At 44.5% G+C, this 20,550-nt stretch overlaps 20 non-coding genes and 1 pseudogene across 20 annotated transcripts; all 21 read right to left on the minus strand.

The window, feature by feature from the left end:
• Nucleotides 1–1,619: 1,619 nt before the first annotated feature.
• On the minus strand, nt 1,620–1,738 carry LOC147184171 (5S ribosomal RNA). Its single transcript, XR_015091126.1, has one exon. It is a non-coding gene; the product is annotated as a 5S ribosomal RNA (ribosomal RNA).
• A 6,035-nt stretch (nt 1,739–7,773) lies between these two features.
• LOC147184172 (5S ribosomal RNA) lies at nt 7,774–7,892 on the minus strand. The gene has a single exon (XR_015092151.1). It is a non-coding gene; the product is annotated as a 5S ribosomal RNA (ribosomal RNA).
• A 197-nt stretch (nt 7,893–8,089) lies between these two features.
• LOC147184173 (5S ribosomal RNA) lies at nt 8,090–8,208 on the minus strand. The gene has a single exon (XR_015091129.1). It is a non-coding gene; the product is annotated as a 5S ribosomal RNA (ribosomal RNA).
• A 197-nt stretch (nt 8,209–8,405) lies between these two features.
• Nucleotides 8,406–8,524, minus strand: LOC147184174 (5S ribosomal RNA). Its single transcript, XR_015091130.1, has one exon. It is a non-coding gene; the product is annotated as a 5S ribosomal RNA (ribosomal RNA).
• Nucleotides 8,525–8,722: 198 nt separating this feature from the next.
• Nucleotides 8,723–8,841, minus strand: LOC147184175 (5S ribosomal RNA). Its single transcript, XR_015091132.1, has one exon. It is a non-coding gene; the product is annotated as a 5S ribosomal RNA (ribosomal RNA).
• Nucleotides 8,842–9,039: 198 nt separating this feature from the next.
• On the minus strand, nt 9,040–9,158 carry LOC147184176 (5S ribosomal RNA). The gene has a single exon (XR_015091133.1). It is a non-coding gene; the product is annotated as a 5S ribosomal RNA (ribosomal RNA).
• Nucleotides 9,159–9,354: 196 nt separating this feature from the next.
• On the minus strand, nt 9,355–9,473 carry LOC147184177 (5S ribosomal RNA). Its single transcript, XR_015091134.1, has one exon. It is a non-coding gene; the product is annotated as a 5S ribosomal RNA (ribosomal RNA).
• A 195-nt stretch (nt 9,474–9,668) lies between these two features.
• Nucleotides 9,669–9,787, minus strand: LOC147184178 (5S ribosomal RNA). The gene has a single exon (XR_015092080.1). It is a non-coding gene; the product is annotated as a 5S ribosomal RNA (ribosomal RNA).
• A 702-nt stretch (nt 9,788–10,489) lies between these two features.
• LOC147184179 (5S ribosomal RNA) lies at nt 10,490–10,608 on the minus strand. Its single transcript, XR_015091135.1, has one exon. It is a non-coding gene; the product is annotated as a 5S ribosomal RNA (ribosomal RNA).
• A 194-nt stretch (nt 10,609–10,802) lies between these two features.
• LOC147184180 (5S ribosomal RNA) lies at nt 10,803–10,921 on the minus strand. The gene has a single exon (XR_015092330.1). It is a non-coding gene; the product is annotated as a 5S ribosomal RNA (ribosomal RNA).
• A 196-nt stretch (nt 10,922–11,117) lies between these two features.
• LOC147184181 (5S ribosomal RNA) lies at nt 11,118–11,236 on the minus strand. Its single transcript, XR_015091160.1, has one exon. It is a non-coding gene; the product is annotated as a 5S ribosomal RNA (ribosomal RNA).
• A 196-nt stretch (nt 11,237–11,432) lies between these two features.
• Nucleotides 11,433–11,551, minus strand: LOC147184182 (5S ribosomal RNA). The gene has a single exon (XR_015093230.1). It is a non-coding gene; the product is annotated as a 5S ribosomal RNA (ribosomal RNA).
• A 195-nt stretch (nt 11,552–11,746) lies between these two features.
• LOC147184183 (5S ribosomal RNA) lies at nt 11,747–11,865 on the minus strand. The gene has a single exon (XR_015091376.1). It is a non-coding gene; the product is annotated as a 5S ribosomal RNA (ribosomal RNA).
• A 196-nt stretch (nt 11,866–12,061) lies between these two features.
• On the minus strand, nt 12,062–12,180 carry LOC147184184 (5S ribosomal RNA). Its single transcript, XR_015091555.1, has one exon. It is a non-coding gene; the product is annotated as a 5S ribosomal RNA (ribosomal RNA).
• Nucleotides 12,181–12,374: 194 nt separating this feature from the next.
• On the minus strand, nt 12,375–12,493 carry LOC147184185 (5S ribosomal RNA). Its single transcript, XR_015091378.1, has one exon. It is a non-coding gene; the product is annotated as a 5S ribosomal RNA (ribosomal RNA).
• Nucleotides 12,494–12,689: 196 nt separating this feature from the next.
• On the minus strand, nt 12,690–12,808 carry LOC147184186 (5S ribosomal RNA). The gene has a single exon (XR_015091556.1). It is a non-coding gene; the product is annotated as a 5S ribosomal RNA (ribosomal RNA).
• Nucleotides 12,809–13,003: 195 nt separating this feature from the next.
• LOC147184187 (5S ribosomal RNA) lies at nt 13,004–13,122 on the minus strand. Its single transcript, XR_015091136.1, has one exon. It is a non-coding gene; the product is annotated as a 5S ribosomal RNA (ribosomal RNA).
• Nucleotides 13,123–13,319: 197 nt separating this feature from the next.
• On the minus strand, nt 13,320–13,438 carry LOC147184188 (5S ribosomal RNA). Its single transcript, XR_015091137.1, has one exon. It is a non-coding gene; the product is annotated as a 5S ribosomal RNA (ribosomal RNA).
• Nucleotides 13,439–13,633: 195 nt separating this feature from the next.
• LOC147184189 (5S ribosomal RNA) lies at nt 13,634–13,752 on the minus strand. The gene has a single exon (XR_015092912.1). It is a non-coding gene; the product is annotated as a 5S ribosomal RNA (ribosomal RNA).
• Nucleotides 13,753–20,005: 6,253 nt separating this feature from the next.
• LOC147184190 (5S ribosomal RNA) lies at nt 20,006–20,114 on the minus strand (annotated as a pseudogene).
• A 198-nt stretch (nt 20,115–20,312) lies between these two features.
• Nucleotides 20,313–20,431, minus strand: LOC147184191 (5S ribosomal RNA). The gene has a single exon (XR_015091459.1). It is a non-coding gene; the product is annotated as a 5S ribosomal RNA (ribosomal RNA).
• Between the last annotated feature and the right edge of the window lie 119 nt (nt 20,432–20,550).

The raw sequence follows: 20,550 nt of genomic DNA on the forward strand, positions 1-20,550 counted from the left end.
CAGTGGCTGCCTAAGCGGCGCCCGACCCCTGCTGCCCGCCCTCGAGCGCTGAGACTTAGGAGTCTGGCCTGACTTTCGTACCATCTCCCCCGCTTCAGGGGTAAGGTGTGAAACCAGATCCACACCCATCCCCCTCCCCGGTCCAGCCTCCGCCACCACGACATTAGAGGTTGGGCAGGATACTGCCCCCCCCCCCCCCCCTGCTCGGGGGCAGGACTGTGAGACATTTCACCAGCCCCCCCCCACCACAGGCGCCAATGCCACCGGGTCAGGTATACCCGGTTCCGCATCCTGATCAAACAGGACCTCCCTCGATCCAGGGCCGTGCTCTACGTCAGCCGTAGGTGGGGGACTCCCACCCACTTCCTCTGGGTCAGAGGCGGGGTGGCCAGAGCACCCACATACAGAGGGGGACTGATGACAGTACTTACATTTAGCGGCCCTGGGCTCTGCACACTCACGCGCATAATGGCCTTGGGCCCCACACCGTCTGCAGCAAAAATCCGGGCATTCACGCAACACATGGTCAGGCTGGAGACACCCCCTGCACACCTTCACTTGCCTGTCATGAATGACCCTAAAATATTCAGGCCCCCCCGCAGTGTTAAACCTTACAGAATACGGTAGAGAACGCACCTGGTCAGTAAATCGGACCTTAACGAACCTCGTTCCGTCAGCGATGTTTGTCCCTGGCCACATTCGTCTCCTCACCTCGGACACGGCCAAAACACCCCAGTCGAGGAGCTTCTGCAGAATTTCCTCATCCTCAATATAGGCTGGCAGGCCCATGAAAGAGACAACAAGTTCGTCAACACTAATATCCCTCCCATGAACCCTAGTATCCCCGATCCTAAACCCATCGAGTAATTTTTCTTTAGCCGCCCGGGATGCCACAGTCATTTCGAATCTCTCTTTCGTAATCATCCGACAGGCCAGAATCGTACCACAGACTTCTTTAGTAGCCCTTAGTAGGGCCAGCGGAGACAGACCTACACCACCCTCGAGTTCCAAAAACACTGTCAATTCTTTATCAAAACTCACCTTTCGCTTATTTGTCACACTCATATTACCTTGATTTTTATCCACACCTACATCACCGCCAGCCTTCCTGCCAGCAAAACTTCCGTTCTCCATTCCAGACGTGCTGGGCCCAGCAAATGTCACATCCATATTCTAAGTTCAAACAAAGCAAAACCGCTCAGGGGGAAAAAAGAAACCCTCCTCCACAGCCAAGAAAGCTGGGAGGAGTAGAATCTGAAAACTAACACAAATAAACAAAACAAATTCAAAAACAGACAAAGAAAGAACACTAAACCACATAATAAGGAGCACACAGCTCCACTGACACAAAACGGAACAATCAACTCAGCTGTGACCAATCAACCACACCTGGGCGTTCTCAGGGTAGTATGGCCGTAAGCCGAGAAAAAGCTCACAGTTGACTCTTTTAAAGGTTACACTCGTCCCAAATTGGGGGGGAAAAAACATTTTGACAGCATTTTCAGATCTCATCCTGTCAGTTTTACACTGCGTCTGTCTGCTAGCAAGTTGCGAGTGTACTTGAGGTATTTGTGTAAAAGTTTACGTTTGCGATGGAGGTGCAAAAAAAAAAAAAAAAAAGCTTACAGCACCTGGTATTCCCAGGCGGTCTCCCATCCAAGTACTAACCAGGCCCGACCCTGCTTAGCTTCCGAGATCGGACGAGATCGGGCGTTCTCAGGGTAGTATGGCCGTAAGCCGAGAAAAAGCCCACAGTTGACTCTTTTAAAGATTACACTCGTCCCAACTTGGGGTGGAAAAAGCATTTTGACAGCATTTTCAGCTCTCATCCTGTCAGTTTAGCGTGTGGCTGTCTGCTAGCAAGTAGCTAGTGATGAGTTATTAACATTGTTTTTTAGTTTTAAATCATATTTTAGCCGTTTATAATTTAGTTAACTCAGTATGGCTGTATGAATAGACCTGTATTCTTATCTGTGTTACTTTCATGAGAAAGAGCAACGGGTCTGTCTATTCATTCTGTAATCTAAAAGGGAGGTTTCCGGGGCTATGTCACCAAGGGAGTCAGGCTCATTATTTCTGTATTCTTTTAATCTGATTTATATCCATGGGAACGGATTTTTTTGTAACCAGGTGTGTTGTGGGCTGACCTTTTTCTGAACCCTTTTTGTGAATAAATAACGATGTGAGCTGGAGAGAGGGAGCCACATCAGAACAGATGATCGCTTGGATGATTTGTCAATGTGGACCAGAAGCTTCTGGTAATTAAAATCTTTGCAAAGGAACTCCTTCAACAGAATCTCACCATTCAGTTAATTGAACACGCAAAGAGTACAATACTTAATATTGTCTACTCTAACAAATGGTGACCGCCGACGCTGAATTATAACGAATGGTCTCCTCCGTTGAACCAAACGGAAGGTGTTATTTTGACGTGGAACAGACTGCGGCGTTCAAAGACGGGCGGAACTTCTAGGCCTAAATAAATAAAGTACGATAAGTGGAGATCTTTATCCACGTAGAAGAAGTTTTGTCTGTCTGGTCCGCTGCAGCTGGTTTTTTCGTCTTGAAAATTGTCTAAATTTTAAAAGAGATCTGTGTGAACGAGTGTAGTTTGATGTCGTTCTATTGTGAGTTGTGATAATTCCGACGATATTGAACTAAACACGTCGTGGAGTGGTGCATTTGAAGGTGACGTAATGCAGACTCGAAGTGATGAAGCTTTTTTGTACAGGAAGAAATAGCGGTTAATTTTTTGATTTGTTTTGTTTTTCGTCAACGCTATGAAGAATCCTTAGACCATAATATATAAAAGGGTTTGCCGGATGACGTAACAAGTCCTTCTTGGTTACTAAGTATCGCGAAGATTATGGTACGCGCTTCTGTTTTTTAAGCAGTTTTGGCCGGATTTGAGGACTAAGTAACATAATTGTTCATGGCTCTTGGTGTGAAAACGTCCTAAACACGTAATATGTCTTTTATTTGAAAAAGCGCCTGTTTGAAATTGAACAGAAAGGGGTCCAGGTTGATTACAGCGATGATTGGATTTTTGTATCACTGTATTTGCAATCGAGAGATTACGTGAAAGATTTTATTTGGAGTTATGGCGCTCCTACTTTTGTAGTTTTGGGGTCAGGATTTCCGTATGAATACCTTTTGTTCTACAGTTAAATTCGATGGTACGTGACATTTTATTTTGAAAATGAGCGCCTTGCAGAAATTTTGCAATGTATGGAGAACAGTTTAGCTCAGCGGGATTGGGTAACCGCTGTGTATAAACGAGAGGTCACGTAATTCTTATGTCTGTCTGTGTGTGGCCATATGTGTTAACATATTGAACTATTAATATTAAAAGTGAGACGTCACTGTATTAAAACCGAATGTATACATCAAAAACTACAAACAAAAATGGAGGCGATTTCGACCCAGATACAGAATGGTTTGTCCTGAATGCGCTTCCGGTTCAGCGAAAAATAAAAGCGTCGATGAACAATGAAAAAACGAACTATGGATCGATTGTATACAAAGCTTTCGCTGGACAAAATGGTATGTCAGACTTTTGTATTTTCTTTGTTGGTAATGAAAAAAGGCTGAATTTGATGTTAAAATGACTCCAGTATTTTTGGAGCTGTTTACGGGTGCTTTGTTTAAAGTTAACCCGTTTATTGAAATTACCGTACGAAGCTGCGGTTTAAATGTTATAAGATTTGTAGACAACGAATTGAAGGAATAACACCGTTTATTTTATTTTTTTTTATTATTTTATAATGACTGAAGAGTGTGTGCGTATGCATTTGACCTAGCTTCTAAAAAGGTGGGGGCTATTTTTGTCATTGTGAGTGATAAATGTGATTTTGTTTTTGTTTTTTAATATTTTAACTAAGTTTGGTGTTGTTTTGTGTGAGATGATACTGTTGTGATAGTGGCGTTTGTTTTATTAATGGGAATATGATAAAATAGGTTTTGCGATTTATAATGTTAAGATTCCTCCTCCCCCCCCCCCTTCCCCCGTTTCTAGGTTAGAAAAAAAGGTGGGGGCTGAGCTGTGCGCTGTGAGCATAATGTGTCCTCGTAATGGGACTCTTTTTTTGTCAAAATGGTAAGAGAGGAATGATAAACAATATAAAATAAGTAATAGTATTTGACTGAGCTAATAAATCTTTACACTTTAATGATTGATGACGATGGTTAATTTGTTAACTTTCCCTTTTCGGGACAAATGAATAAAGAGTAATGATAAAATAATGGCATTTTGTTTGAGAGTTGATATAATTATGCCTACATCTTTATAGCTGTGGCTGGAAGTAAGATAGTTGAGTAAGGAGTTATGAATGTTTTTGAAATTGACATGTTGATAATGATTTTTAATATTTGTTTTTTCTCTGAGTGTGTCATTTCAGAAACTGATGTTTGAGTTCCAAGGCAGATGAGGGTTTGATGGCCTTCACTGATTACAAACTGCGAACGGGATGCGCCCCAGCTGCTGATACGTTGTATGGCTAGTAGCTATTTGAAGGGGTATTGAAAAAAAAAGAAAAGAGAAATTAATAAAGAGGCTGTGTTTTTTTTTTTACGAAACATTTTTGAGAAAGCAGGGAGTGAACTGTCTTGCTATGATCCCATGTCCTCAGTCTGGCATTTTTAAAGCATTGTATCAACGAATGTGCATTTTTTGATCAGGTGAGCTCTCAGAAAGACTGTGTGTCATCGGATCCACATTGCAGACAGCGTCTGAATGGATGTGGCAGAGATCAAAGGTCAAAAGCCGCAGAGCAACAGTCTTCTCGTCCTGTGCCTAAGAAAAACATGATGTTCAAATTCCTCAATGCCCAGTGACTGTGTATACGCCTCATTCTAGTGACTTCTCCCCTATGGCTGTTTTGCATCCAGAGGAAATCTAAATGCCTGCTCTGAACATTGCTGCCACAACAGCCGCCATGCTGGCCAGGACTGAACATTGACAACAGCTGCCGTCCTGCCTTTTGCTGGGGGTCTGGACAAAGAAAGTTGGTGGTCGGAATGAGATGTGATCCATTCAGTAAAATGCTACATGGTGATTACAAGGCATTTTTAATGTGTTGAGGGGGGAGCTGTGATCTATAGCAAGATATTTCAGGAAATTGAAAACGACATATGTAAATTTGAAATGAGGGATTGAGAAAATTTATTTCAATCTATAGCCTACTAAATTTTTGCCTATATTTTTGGGAGAATCAGTTTCTGAATTGGTACAATGGGAATTTTATTAATATGTTATGATATGATATATTTTTATTTTTTCCGTGAGGAACTTTTTTGGACTTCGTCCAGCTGCAGCTATACTATAAAATAAATAATAGAATAAAATGAGTAGTAACAAGTAAAAGACTAACTAAGAGTTTGATGGCTAAGTTTGATATATATATATTTTTTTTTTTAACAGCACTGTGATTTATAAATCCCAGAAATATTTTGTGTGCTGTGTTTTTTATGAGCCCCGCTAATATGTGAAAGATTAGCAGTTTGAAGATGATTTTATCCTCAGCCCCACTAAATCTGTAAAAGAGGTGAGGTTGATTAGCAGTTTAAATAATTTTTGGGACTCTAGGAGAATTAGAGTAATATGGTTATCTCTATTTTTTATGGCCCCAAAGTCATCATATATTAGTGTCTTAAGTTGTATCTGCTTATGCTCAGTTTTATAGTGTTTTGTAGCTCTTTTGTTTATTTTATAGCCTGTTTTAGAGGGTTGACTTATTTATGACGTCTTTTGAGTCATGAGGTTTTTATTTTGTCCTCCCTTTTATCTTGACGTGTTTGAAAAAATCAGTGGATCTTTGTCAAATGAGGGAGTTTATGTTTAAGAATTTAACCAATGTAGACGAGTTAGAAAATTAAAATCAAACTTAAAAACGAAATTAAAAAGGTTGTGGGGTATCGGCCTACACTCCAATTGACAGGATGAGTTTGAAAATGATCATTCACAGTTTGAATATGAAGAAATCTATCAGAGGAAATCGATCGCAAAGTAAGTCTGAAGCAAGCAAGGACAATAATGCATATTCGCCGAATGAAGGTAATTATATTATATTATATCTTTTATCTCAGAATTACATTTGAAAAATGTAATGTTTGGAGCCCAGTGTTTGCAAAAGAGTATAGATAATATGAATATATGTGAGTTTTTCCCAGCATGCCAGGATTCGGCCGGTCATGGGATTCTGGGAAGAGAATAAGAGATATGAAAGGCACAGTTATGCAAATTTAGAACAAATTTAGTCATGGTAAAAAAATTACCTATTATTGAACAAAACCTATTTGAAAGATAAATATTTATAAGCTCTGTCTTATATTAATGAATGAGCGAATGTCATTCAACTCAATCAAGGGCTGGGCTCTATTTTAATGTCACAAAAAATTGATCTTTTCCTGTTCCAACAGCACAGGACCTACGGATCTTAATCAAATAACATTTACTAATCCCAACTAACAAAAACTATCAGGGTTTTTTCCTCCAAATAAAATTTATGTGAGTTTATGAGAAACTAAAAATGAAAAGTTTTTGCACTCAGGAGAACGGCCCCAGGGGGTTGGTGAGGAAATCTTGTGCAGTTCTCTGCACAGAGAAAATTCCACATCTGGTCTACAAGGCTTCCGGAGACGTGCCAGGCTCGGCTATCTCATCAACTGGAGCATCAATCTTATCACCTCCGACCTGGAGCCACGTCAGCTGAATCCGTGCCCGGTTCCGGAGCTGCCGTTTGAGGACATCAGTCAACGGATCAAGAGCAAGTGCCTTTTCTTGGGCAATCATTCCTTTGATCAGTCACATTTTGGGCAGAATAATCCCAGGTGACAAATCGAAGAATTTGGGTAGTCTACCCCAAATTCTTAAAGAAGAGACGAACTATTGCGACACTCTTTTCATTAAAAAAAAAAAAAAAAAAAAAAAAGAGACCTTCAAAGAACTTCATCACAAGATGGCTTCAAAGAACACATATTCGTCTGCCGATATATTGCGACACTTTTTAATGAACAACATTTTATGTTAAGCCTCACATATGCTATGCTTATTCCACTAAAAATCTTTTAAATGTATCAAATTGTTTTTTAATGTCATATGATTGCTAAATTACCTCCTCTTCTGCTAAAGGGATGTTTTAAGGATAATTATTTTTACCACACAACCATTGAAAAAAAAAATGTTTTAATGTGTTGAGCTCTCAAGAGCTCAAATGAGGGAATGATGAGTTATTAACATTGTTTTTTAGTTTTAAATCATATTTTAGCCGTTTATAATTTAGTTAACTCAGTATGGCTGTATGAATAGACCTGTATTCTTATCTGTGTTACTTTCATGAGAAAGAGCAACGGGTCTGTCTATTCATTCTGTAATCTAAAAGGGAGGTTTCCGGGGCTATGTCACCAAGGGAGTCAGGCTCATTATTTCTGTATTCTTTTAATCTGATTTATATCCATGGGAACGGATTTTTTTGTAACCAGGTGTGTTGTGGGCTGACCTTTTTCTGAACCCTTTTTGTGAATAAATAACGATGTGAGCTGGAGAGAGGGAGCCACATCAGAACAGATGATCGCTTGGATGATTTGTCAATGTGGACCAGAAGCTTCTGGTAATTAAAATCTTTGCAAAGGAACTCCTTCAACAGAATCTCACCATTCAGTTAATTGAACACGCAAAGAGTACAATACTTAATATTGTCTACTCTAACACTAGCAAACTGGAATTATTTTGTGAAAGTTTACTTTTGCGACGGAGGTGCAAAAAAAAAAAAAAAAAGCTTACATCACCTGGTATTCCCAGGCGGTCTCCCATCCAAGTACTAACCAGGCCCGACCCTGCTTAGCTTCCGAGATCGGACGAGATCGGGCGTTCTCAGGGTAGTATGGCCGTAAGCCGAGAAAAAGCCCACAGTTGACTCTTTTAAAGATTACACTCGTCCCAGATTGGGGTGGAAAAAGCATTTTGACAGCATTTTCAGCTCTCATCCTGTCAGTTTAGCGTGTGGCTGTCTGCTAGCAAGTAGCTAGCAAACTGGAATTATTTTGTGAAAGTTTACTTTTGCGACGGAGGTGCAAAAAAAAAAAAAAAAGAAGCTTACAGCACCTGGTATTCCCAGGCGGTCTCCCATCCAAGTACTAACCAGGCCCGACCCTGCTTAGCTTCCGAGATCGGACGAGATCGGGCGTTCTCAGGGTAGTATGGCCGTAAGCCGAGAAAAAGCCCACAGTTGACTCTTTTAAAGATTACACTCGTCCCAACTTTGGGTGGAAAAAGCATTTTGACAGCATTTTCAGCTCTCATCCTGTCAGTTTAGCGTGTGGCTGTCTGCTAGCAAGTAGCTAGCAAACTGGAATTATTTTGTGAAAGTTTACTTTTGCGACGGAGGTGCAAAAAAAAAAAAAAAAAAAGCTTACAGCACCTGGTATTCCCAGGCGGTCTCCCATCCAAGTACTAACCAGGCCCGACCCTGCTTAGCTTCCGAGATCGGACGAGATCGGGCGTTCTCAGGGTAGTATGGCCGTAAGCCGAGAAAAAGCCCACAGTTGACTGTTTTAAAGATTACACTCGTCCCAGATTGGGGTGGAAAAAGCATTTTGACAGCATTTTCAGCTCTCATCCTGTCAGTTTAGCGTGTTGCTGTCTGCTAGCAAGTAGCTAGCAAACTGGAATTATTTTGTGAAAGTTTACTTTTGCGACGGAGGTGCAAAAAAAAAAAAAAAAAAAAGCTTACAGCACCTGGTATTCCCAGGCGGTCTCCCATCCAAGTACTAACCAGGCCCGACCCTGCTTAGCTTCCGAGATCGGACGAGATCGGGCGTTCTCAGGGTAGTATGGCCGTAAGCCGAGAAAAAGCCCACAGTTGACTGTTTTAAAGATTACACTCGTCCCAGATTGGGGTGGAAAAAGCATTTTGACAGCATTTTCAGCTCTCATCCTGTCAGTTTAGCGTGTTGCTGTCTGCTAGCAAGTAGCTAGCAAACTGGAATTATTTTGTGAAAGTTTACTTTTGCGACGGAGGTGCAAAAAAAAAAAAAAAAAAAAGCTTACAGCACCTGGTATTCCCAGGCGGTCTCCCATCCAAGTACTAACCAGGCCCGACCCTGCTTAGCTTCCGAGATCGGACGAGATCGGGCGTTCTCAGGGTAGTATGGCCGTAAGCCGAGAAAAAGCCCACAGTTGACTCTTTTAAAGATTACACTTGTCCCAACTTGGGGTGGAAAAAGCATTTTGACAGCATTTTCAGCTCTCATCCTGTCAGTTTAGCGTGTGGCTGTCTGCTAGCAAGTAGCTAGCAAACTGGAATTATTTTGTGAAAGTTTACTTTTGCGACGGAGGTGCAAAAAAAAAAAAATAAAAGCTTACAGCACCTGGTATTCCCAGGCGGTCTCCCATCCAAGTACTAACCAGGCCCGACCCTGCTTAGCTTCCGAGATCGGACGAGATCGGGCGTTCTCAGGGTAGTATGGCCGTAAGCCGAGAAAAAGCCCACAGTTGACTCTTTTAAAGATTACACTCGTCCCAACTTGGGGTGGAAAAAGCATTTTGACAGCATTTTCAGCTCTCATCCTGTCAGTTTAGCGTGTGGCTGTCTGCTAGCAAGTAGCTAGCAAACTGGAATTATTTTGTGAAAGTTTACTTTTGCGACGGAGGTGCAAAAAAAAAAATAAAATGCTTACAGCACCTGGTATTCCCAGGCGGTCTCCCATCCAAGTACTAACCAGGCCCGACCATGCTTAGCTTCCGAGATCGGACGAGATCGGGCGTTCTCAGGGTAGTATGGCCGTAAGCCGAGAAAAAGCCCACAGTTGACTCTTTTAAAGATTACACTCGTCCCAGATTGGGGTGGAAAAAGCATTTTGACAGCATTTTCAGCTCTCATCCTGTCAGTTTAGCGTGTTGCTGTGTGCTAGCAAGTAGCTAGTGATGAGTTATTAACATTGTTTTTTAGTTTTAAATTATATTTTAGCCGTTTATAATTATGTTAACTCAGTATGGCTGTATGAATAGACCTATATTCTTATCTGTGTTACTTTCATGAGAAAGAGCAACGGGTCTGTCTATTCATTCGTAATCTAAAGGGAGGTTCCGGGGATTTTGCTGTGTCGGAAGGGAGTCAGGCTTATTATTATTGAATTTTTTCTAATCTGATTTATACCCATGGGAACGGATTTTCTTGTATTCAGTTGTAACCAGGTGTGTTGTGGGCTGACCTTTTTCTGAACCCTTTTTGTGAATAAATAACGATGTGAGCTGGAGAGAGGCCACCACATTTGAACAGAGACATCGCTTGGATGGTTTGTCTATGTGGACCAGAAGCTTCTGGTAATTAAAACCTTTGCAAAGGAACTTCTTCAACAGAATCTCACCATTCAGTTAATTGAACACGCAAAGAGTACAATACTTAATATTGTCTACTCTAACACTAGCAAACTGGAATTATTTTGTGAAAGTTTACTTTTGCGACGGAGGTGCAAAAAAAAAAAAAAAAAAAGCTTACAGCACCTGGTATTCCCAGGCGGTCTCCCATCCAAGTACTAACCAGGCCCGACCCTGCTTAGCTTCCGAGATCGGACGAGATCGGGCGTTCTCAGGGTAGTATGGCCGTAAGCCAAGAAAAAGCCCACAGTTGACTCTTTTAAAGATTACACTCGTCCCAGATTGGGGTGGAAAAAGCATTTTGACAGCATTTTCAGCTCTCATCCTGTCAGTTTAGCGTGTGGCTGTCTGCTAGCAAGTAGCTAGCAAACTGGAATTATTTTGTGAAAGTTTACTTTTGCGACGGAGGTGCAAAAAAAAAAAAAAAAGCTTACAGCACCCTGTATTCCCAGGCGGTCTCCCATCCAAGTACTAACCAGGCCCGACCCTGCTTAGCTTCCGAGATCGGACGAGATCGGGCGTTCTCAGGGTAGTTTGGCCGTAAGCCGAGAAAAAGCCCACAGTTGACTCTTTTAAAGATTACACTCGTCCCAGATTGGGGTGGAAAAAGCATTTTGACAGCATTTTCAGCTCTCATCCTGTCAGTTTAGCGTGTTGCTGTCTGCTAACAAGTAGCTAGCAAACTGGAATTATTTTGTGAAAGTTTACTTTTGCGACGGAGGTGCAAAAAAAAAAAAAAAAAAGCTTACAGCACCTGGTATTCCCAGGCGGTCTCCCATCCAAGTACTAACCAGGCCCGACCCTGCTTAGCTTCCGAGATCGGACGAGATCGGGCGTTCTCAGGGTAGTATGGCTGTAAGCCGAGAAAAAGCCCACAGTTGACTCTTTTAAAGATTACACTCGTCCCAGATTGGGGTGGAAAAAGCATTTTGACAGCATTTTCAGCTCTCATCCTGTCAGTTTAGCGTGTTGCTGTCTGCTAGCAAGTAGCTAGCAAACTGGAATTATTTTGTGAAAGTTTACTTTTGCGACGGAGGTGCAAAAAAAAAAAAAAAAAAGCTTACAGCACCTGGTATTCCCAGGCGGTCTCCCATCCAAGTACTAACAAGGCCCGACCCTGCTTAGCTTCCGAGATCGGACGAGATAGGGCGTTCTCAGGGTAGTATGGCCGTAAGCCGAGAAAAAGCCCACAGTTGACTCTTTTAAAGATTACACTCGTCCCAGATTGGGGTGGAAAAAGCATTTTGACAGCATTTTCAGCTCTCATCCTGTCAGTTTAGCGTGTGGCTGTCTGCTAGCAAGTAGCTAGCAAACTGGAATTATTTTGTGAAAGTTTACTTTTGCGACGGAGGTGCAAAAAAAAAAAAAAAAAGCTTACAGCACCTGGTATTCCCAGGCGGTCTCCCATCCAAGTACTAACCAGGCCCGACCCTGCTTAGCTTCCGAGATCGGACGAGATCGGGCGTGCTCAGGGTAGTATGGCCGTAAGCCGAGAAAAAGCCCACACTTGACTCTTTTAAAGATTACACTCGTCCCAACTTGGGGTGGAAAAAGCATTTTGACAGCATTTTCAGCTCTCATCCTGTCAGTTTAGCGTGTGGCTGTCTGCTAGCAAGTAGCTAGCAAACTGGAATTATTTTGTGAAAGTTTACTTTTGCGACGGAGGTGCAAAAAAAAAAAAAAAAAAGCTTACAGCACCTGGTATTCCCAGGCGGTCTCCCATCCAAGTACTAACCAGGCCCGACCCTGCTTAGCTTCCGAGATCGGACGAGATCGGGCGTTCTCAGGGTAGTATGGCCGTAAACCTAGAAAAAGCCCACAGTTGACTCTTTTAAAGATTACACTCGTCCCAGATTGGGGTGGAGAAAGCATTTTGACAGAATTTTCAGCTCTCATCCTGTCAGTTTAGCGTGTGGCTGTCTGCTAGCAAGTAGCTAGCAAACTGGAATTATTTTGTGAAAGTTTACTTTTGCGACGGAGGTGCAAAAAAAAAAAAAAAAGCTTACAGCACCTGGTATTCCCAGGCGGTCTCCCATCCAAGTACTAACCAGGCCCGACCCTGCTTAGCTTCCGAGATCGGACGAGATCGGGCGTGCTCAGGGTAGTATGGCCGTAAGCCGAGAAAAAGCCCACACTTGACTCTTTTAAAGATTACACTCGTCCCAACTTGGGGTGGAAAAAGCATTTTGACAGCATTTTCAGCTCTCATCCTGTCAGTTTAGCGTGTGGCTGTCTGCTAGCAAGTAGCTAGCAAACTGGAATTATTTTGTGAAAGTTTACTTTTGCGACGGAGGTGAAAAAAAAAAAAAAAAAAAGCTTACAGCACCTGGTATTCCCAGGCGGTCTCCCATCCAAGTACTAACCAGGCCCGACCCTGCTTAGCTTCCGAGATCGGACGAGATCGGGCGTTCTCAGGGTAGTATGGCCGTAAACCTAGAAAAAGCCCACAGTTGACTCTTTTAAAGATTACACTCGTCCCAGATTGGGGTGGAGAAAGCATTTTGACAGAATTTTCAGCTCTCATCCTGTCAGTTTAGCGTGTGGCTGTCTGCTAGCAAGTAGCTAGCAAACTGGAATTATTTTGTGAAAGTTTACTTTTGCGACGGAGGTGCAAAAAAAAAAAAAAAAAGCTTACAGCACCTGGTATTCCCAGGCGGTCTCCCATCCAAGTACTAACCAGGCCCGACCCTGCTTAGCTTCCGAGATCGGACGAGATCGGGCGTTCTCAGGGTAGTATGGCCGTAAGCCGAGAAAAAGCCCACAGTTGACTCTTTTAAAGATTACACTCGTCCCAACTTGGGGTGGAAAAAGCATTTTGACAGCATTTTCAGCTCTCATCCTGTCAGTTTAGCGTGTGGCTGTCTGCTAGCAAGTAGCTAGCAAACTGGAATTATTTTGTGAAAGTTTACTTTTGCGACGGAGGTGCAAAAAAAAAAAAAAAAAAAGCTTACAGCACCTGGTATTCCCAGGCGGTCTCCCATCCAAGTACTAACCAGGCCCGACCCTGCTTAGCTTCCGAGATCGGACGAGATCGGGCGTTCTCAGGGTAGTATGGCCGTAAGCCGAGAAAAAGCCCACAGTTGACTCTTTTAAAGATTACACTCGTCCCAGATTGGGGTGGAAAAAGCATTTTGACAGCATTTTCAGCTCTCATCCTGTCAGTTTAGCGTGTGGCTGTCTGCTAGCAAGTAGCTAGCAAACTGGAATTATTTTGTGAAAGTTTACTTTTGCGACGGAGGTGCAAAAAAAAAAAAAAAAAGCTTACAGCACCCTGTATTCCCAGGCGGTCTCCCATCCAAGTACTAACCAGGCCCGACCCTGCTTAGCTTCCGAGATCGGACGAGATCGGGCGTTCTGAGGGTAGTATGGCCGTAAGCCGAGAAAAAGCCCACAGTTGACTCTTTTAAAGATTACACTCGTCCCAACTTGGGGTGGAAAAAGCATTTTGACAGCATTTTCAGCTCTCATCCTGTCAGTTTAGCGTGTGGCTGTCTGCTAGCAAGTAGCTAGCAAACTGGAATTATTTTGTGAAAGTTTACTTTTGCGACGGAGGTGCAAAAAAAAAAAAAAAAAAAGCTTACAGCACCTGGTATTCCCAGGCGGTCTCCCATCCAAGTACTAACCAGGCCCGACCCTGCTTAGCTTCCGAGATCGGGCGTTCTTTTTTTTTTTTTCTTCTTTTTTTTTCTTTTTTATTATAAAAATTCAACACAGAAATAATACACTCATTTTCAATCCCACCAAAAACATTGTCAAATTAGGCACAATTTAAAAACATCAAAAGGTAACCAAAACTAAATGTTATAATAATGACTGGGGAAATTCGCCGAGGTTTGGGGGCAAACCACCAGAGGGCGGGAAGTCCTCAAATGTTCAGCTTGGGGTGTCCACATGTATCCAAAGAAAATAAATCATTACGTTGGAAAAAAATGTTGACAAACTCGTGCTCTCTGACAGCATGGAGATGGCGGATATGGGCTGCCAAAAGTCTCGCAAAGACAGCCCAGTGGTCAGCAGTCCTGGCGTCATAGAGGTGTATGTTTCGCACCATGTAAACAGTATATCTCCCGAAGGACAGGCATAGATGAAGAGCCTCCCAGTTGATTCTGTCAGTCGAATCAGCTCTCCGGACATCCCGACAGATGGGCCCGAAAAACAGGAACCAGGGCTCGTCCATGTCCTCCACATCGACCGCCGGTGGTGGGAGTCTCAGTCCCAATCTCCTGACGAGGAGGTCCTGCAGCCGGGTCCAGAAGCACCGCACCACCGGACACCGGAACATGAGGTGGAGCAAATCTTCTGGAACTCCACCGCACACTGGACAATTCCGACTAAACCTGTCAGGTTGAATGCTGTGCAACATAAGACATGTAAAAACGAGTCGATGTCTCAATTTAAAAGCAAAATTACTAACTTGGGGTGGGGTATACCAATTATAAACATTTGCCCAAATTGACGCAGTATCTCGCTCAGGGAATGTTTGTGACCACCTATGTTCAGCAGTGGGGCGCCTAACTACCTGGGTCAACAGCAAGCGATATAAAGCACGAGTCGGTGTCTCTGCCAATCCCATCAACCTCTCCCCCTTAACCCAAACGAAAATAAGGGGCGACTCACCGCCAATCCCTCCCTCATATGCTTCCTGTACTGGCTGTGCTCTCTCATAGAGTGTGCCCCACCTTCTCAAGATACACACCTGTATATAACTCACCTTTCTCACCACTTCGGTCCTCCTAAACCTAAGACCCGCCCTACTAAAACTACCCCTGATAAAATCCACATCGACCCCACCTTCAAAATCTAACAACTGCCCAACCCGTTTTATACCTGCCCTTTCAAAAAACCCGCTGAACATGCTCTCCCTCCTCCCAGGAGGATCAGAGAGCATGTCAGGATTAAAACGTAAAGGCATTTGCCCTAGCTGCCACAAGGAGCAAGGGGCCGCCACTACAAACGGCCGAAGTCTAGCCCACGCCTCGAACACTTCCCTCTCAAAAGGCGGGACCAGATCCAGGGCAGTCCTCTGGGGAAGCATACACAAATTATAAACACCATACTCACCCAACTTTTCAACCTGCGATGCAAAAAAGTCCTTCCACGCCGCATCGAATCTGGTGTCGAGGAACTTTTTAATCAATTTGAGACGCAGAGCATGCTTCCTAACCACCAAGTCGATCAGTTTAAGCCCTCCCCGATCATACTGACCAACCAAAACATTATGTGCCACAGGTGCACTCTCTCGCCGCCAGATAAATTTACTGACAGCAACGCTAAATTTATTTGCAAACACCCCCGGCAAGTCATACACAGTAAGAGCATGAACTAGCTTAGACAAACACAGTGCATTAACAACCAACACCCTACCTTTCAAGTGAAGACCACGCGTTTTCCATAGATTCATTCGGGTACACACACTACTATACAGGCCAGCCCACAAACAATCACGACAGGTCACCTCATCCCTACCCAAGGGCACACCAAGAACCCTGTAAGAATCCCCTGCGTCCCTGACGCCCCAAACATTCGGTGGGGCCACAATGCCTCCGCAGTAGGACACAGACGTCTTATCAAAATTGATCTTTGCTCCTGAGGCAAGGCAATAGACATTTAGGATGTGGAGAGCCACATTGAGGCTCCCCACATCGCGCAAAACCAAATTGGTATCATCCGCATATTGAAAAATCTTATATTCCCTACCAGATGGACTCACGATTCCATGCACAGCCCCGTCCCTCTTGAGCATAGCGGCCAAAGGCTCGGCCACTATGCTATAGAGAAGTGCACTCAAAGGACACCCCTGCCTTACCGACCTCCGCAAAGGGAAGCTATCCGACAGGAGTCCATTACATTTTACACGGCTAACCGCACTGGAATACAAAAGCTTAATCCAGTTTACAAAACCATTTTTAAAACCAAATTTCTCCAAAACGCGGTAAAGAAAACAATGCTCGACTCTATCAAATGCTTTACTGAAATCCACTGAAACGTGAATCCCACCAGAGACATGCATCTCCTTCAACAAATACTTTAAGGAGAGTATTGTGTCAGAAATGTCCCGCCCCGGGACACAATATGCCTGTGTACCTGCAACCACTTTACCAATCACACCTTTCAACCTATGCGCCAATACTTTTGCCAATATTTTGTAATCAGTGTTAAGAAGACTTATTGGTCTGTAATTGGCCAGGCACCGCTTATCACCCTTCTTAAAAACCAAAGTCACAATGCTCAGAGAAAAGGAGTCCGAAACTCGACCCTCTCTCTCAAAATCGCCAAAGAGAGTATGAAGAATCGGGGCTAACCTGTGAGCAAAAGCACTATAAAACTCTGCACTCAAACCATCCTCTCCTGGACTTTTACAGGCATTGAGACCCCTAATTGCTGCTAAAACCTCTACTAAGGAAATAGGCAGGTCACAGCTGTCAGCGTCACTAGAGCTAAGAGACACATCAAGCGCACCTAGTGCCTTACTACAGCTTACTTCGTTGATCCTTTCACCATCAAATAAATCGGAATAAAACCTACCTACAATATCCAGAATTTCATCCAAATCACTATGAAGTTTACCTGATTCGTCCAACAGGCCGTCCAAATATAGCTTGCTCTGCCTGGACTTTTCCAAGCCAAAAAAGAAAGCTGTGGAGCGCTCCCCCTCTACCGCATACTGGGCCTTGGATCTAAGTGCCGCCCCCCTAGCCCGACTAACCTGTATGTTCCTGAGCTCCTCCTGCAGTTCCAGATACTCAGGGTCTACCGGACCTATACCAGAGGTAGCGGCAAGTCCTTGGAGTTTGCTCCGGACAGTTCGTTCCCTGATGGACTCCTCCCACCTCCTCTGCTTACTATAACGGAGGCACAGCTTTTTAATTCTAAACTTTGCCTGTTCCCACCAATCAACCAAAGAATCACACATTTCCATTTCACCATCCAGACAATCAAAAAAGTGCTCCATCCTATTTACAAAGGCGGGGTCGGCAAGCAGCATATTATTAAAAACCCAGACCCCCCCATTCCTCTTACCACCCAGGAAGTCAAGGGTAACAGAAAAGAGGGAGTGATCGCTCCAGCCCACACATGCATAGGAGCTACCCCCAATATACTTCCATAAAGCACTTGAAACATAGCACAGATCTATCCGAGACTGGAGGAGGACCCCCCGCACCACCTGACGCCGGGAATAATCCCTTTTTAGGGGGTTAAGACCTCTCCAGACTTCGGACAGATCAGCAGCCACTGCAGCATCAATTAAATAGCCTCTACTGACATCATTCTTAAAGGTGTTGTTCGGACCGAGATCGATTTTTGACAGAGCGATATTAAAGTCACCGATCAAAATAGAGAAATCTGTAACATAAGGGAAAACAGAACTGAAGAAGGTTTTCCTCTCCATCTCCTCATTAGGCGCGTAGATATTTATAAGGCGGAATTTAGTGGAGCCACGCTGCAAATCAATCACGATAAAACGACCATGTGGGTCCTCATGCACTAAAGAAGACACGCCAAAAACACCCGGCTTGACTAAGACAGCCACACCACGGGAGTTTGCAGAGCCCAAAGCACAGTACAAGTCACCAATGTTCATAGCCTCTACTATGCGAAGATGCTCCGCCTCCCACCACGTCTCCTGGATGCACAGCACGTCCCAGGTGGTGTTGTGAAACACACTGTGCATCTTTACCCCATTCCTCAAGCTCCGAGCATTAATGGAGACTAGGGAAAACGTCATTTTGAAAGAGAAAAAGGGAAGTTGATCCATCAACCTGACACCAGACTACCGTTTACACTTCTTATTAATTTTTGTCGGAGCAACCTCATTCCCTTGGGAAATGACACCCATGGGAACAGTTGTGGCATTTACAGTGGCAGACTCAGAACGGGCAGTGCCGCATGAAACGGGATCTTCACCTTGCAGCCCCGACCGCCGATCACTACCAGGCTGGGACTCACAGTACTCGTCGACATGTTTCGACCCGCCCCTCCCGGTCAGTGATCTAGACCTGTCACTACTCTTAGGCAGTGGCTGCCTAAGCGGCGCCCGACCCCTGCTGCCCGCCCTCGAGCGCTGAGACTTAGGAGTCTGGCCTGACTTTCGTACCATCTCCCCCACTTCAGGGGTAAGGTGTGAAACCAGATCCACACCCATCCCCCTCCCCGGTCCAGCCTCCGCCACCACGACATTAGAGGTTGGGCAGGATACTGCCCCCCCCCCCCCCCGCTCGGGGGCAGGACTGTGAGACATTTCACCAGCCCCCCCCACCACAGGCGCCAATGCCACCGGGTCAGGTATACCCGGTTCCGCATCCTGATCAAACAGGACCTCCCTCGATCCAGGGCCGTGCTCTACGTCAGCCGTAGGTGGGGGACTCCCACCCACTTCCTCTGGGTCAGAGGCGGGGTGGCCAGAGCACCCACATACAGAGGGGGACTGATGACAGTACTTACATTTAGCGGCCCTGGGCTCTGCACACTCACGCGCATAATGGCCTTGGGCCCCACACCGTCTGCAGCAAAAATCCGGGCATTCACGCAACACATGGTCAGGCTGGAGACACCCCCTGCACACCTTCACTTGCCTGTCATGAATGACCCTAAAATATTCAGGCCCCCCCGCAGTGTTAAACCTTACAGAATACGGTAGAGAACGCACCTGGTCAGTAAATCGGACCTTAACGAACCTCGTTCCGTCAGCGATGTTTGTCCCTGGCCACATTCGTCTCCTCACCTCGGACACGGCCAAAACACCCCAGTCGAGGAGCTTCTGCAGAATTTCCTCATCCTCAATATAGGCTGGCAGGCCCATGAAAGAGACAACAAGTTCGTCAACACTAATATCCCTCCCATGAACCCTAGTATCCCCGATCCTAAACCCATCGAGTAATTTTTCTTTAGCCGCCTGGGATGCCACAGTCATTTCGAATCTCTCTTTCGTAATCATCCGACAGGCCAGAATCGTACCACAGACTTCTTTAGCAGCCCTTAGTAGGGCCAGCGGAGACAGACCTACACCACCCTCGAGTTCCAAAAACACTGTCAATTCTTTATCAAAACTCACCTTTCGCTTATTTGTCAGACTCATATTACCTTGATTTTTATCCACACCTACATCACCGCCAGCCTTCCTGCCAGCAAAACTTCCGTTCTCCATTCCAGACGTGCTGGGCCCAGCAAATGTCACATCCATATTCTAAGTTCAAACAAAGCAAAACCGCTCAGGGGGAAAAAAGAAACCCTCCTCCACAGCCAAGAAAGCTGGGAGGAGTAGAATCTGAAAACTAACACAAATAAACAAAACAAATTCAAAAACAGACAAAGAAAGAACACTAAACCACATAATAAGGAGCACACAGCTCCACTGACACAAAACGGAACAATCAACTCAGCTGTGACCAATCAACCACACCTGGGCGTTCTCAGGGTAGTATGGCCGTAAGCCGAGAAAAAGCCCACAGTTGACTCTTTTAAAGATTACACTCGTCCCAGATTGGGGTGGAAAAAGCATTTTGACAGCATTTTCAGCTCTCATCCTGTCAGTTTAGCGTGTGGCTGTCTGCTAGCAAGTAGCTAGCAAACTGGAATTATTTTGTGAAAGTTTACTTTTGCGATGGAGGTGCAAAAAACAAACAAAAAAAAAGCTTACAGCACCTGGTATTCCCAGGCGGTCTCCCATCCAAGTACTAACCAGGCCCGACCCTGCTTAGCTTCCGAGATCGGGCGTTCTCAGGGTAGTATGGCCGTAAACCGAGAAAAAGCCCACAGTTGACTCTTTTAAAGATTACACTCGTCCCAGATTGGGGTGGAGAAAGCATTTTGACAGCATTTTCAGCTCTCATCCTGTCAGTTTAGCGTGTGGCTGTCTGCTAGCAAGTAGCTAGCAAACTGGAATTATTTTGTGAAAGTTTACTTTTGCGACGGAGGTGCAAAAAACAAACAAAAAAAAAGCTTACAGCACCTGGTATTCCCAGGCGGTCTCCCATTCAAGTACTAACCAGGCCCGACCCTGCTTAGCTTCCGAGATCGGACGAGATCGGGCGTTCTCAGGGTAGTATGGCCGTAAGCCGAGAAAAAGCCCACAGTTGACTCTTTTAAAGATTACACTCGTCCCAACTTTGGGTGGAAAAAGCATTTTGACAACATTTTCAGCTCTCATCCTGTCAGTTTAGCGTGTGGCTGTCTGC

Source organism: Leptonotus elevatus, chromosome 1 (genome assembly GCF_054856555.1).
Source record: "Leptonotus elevatus isolate MCC_2025b chromosome 1, RoL_Lele_1.0, whole genome shotgun sequence".
Classification (NCBI taxonomy): Eukaryota; Metazoa; Chordata; class Actinopteri; order Syngnathiformes; family Syngnathidae; genus Leptonotus; species Leptonotus elevatus.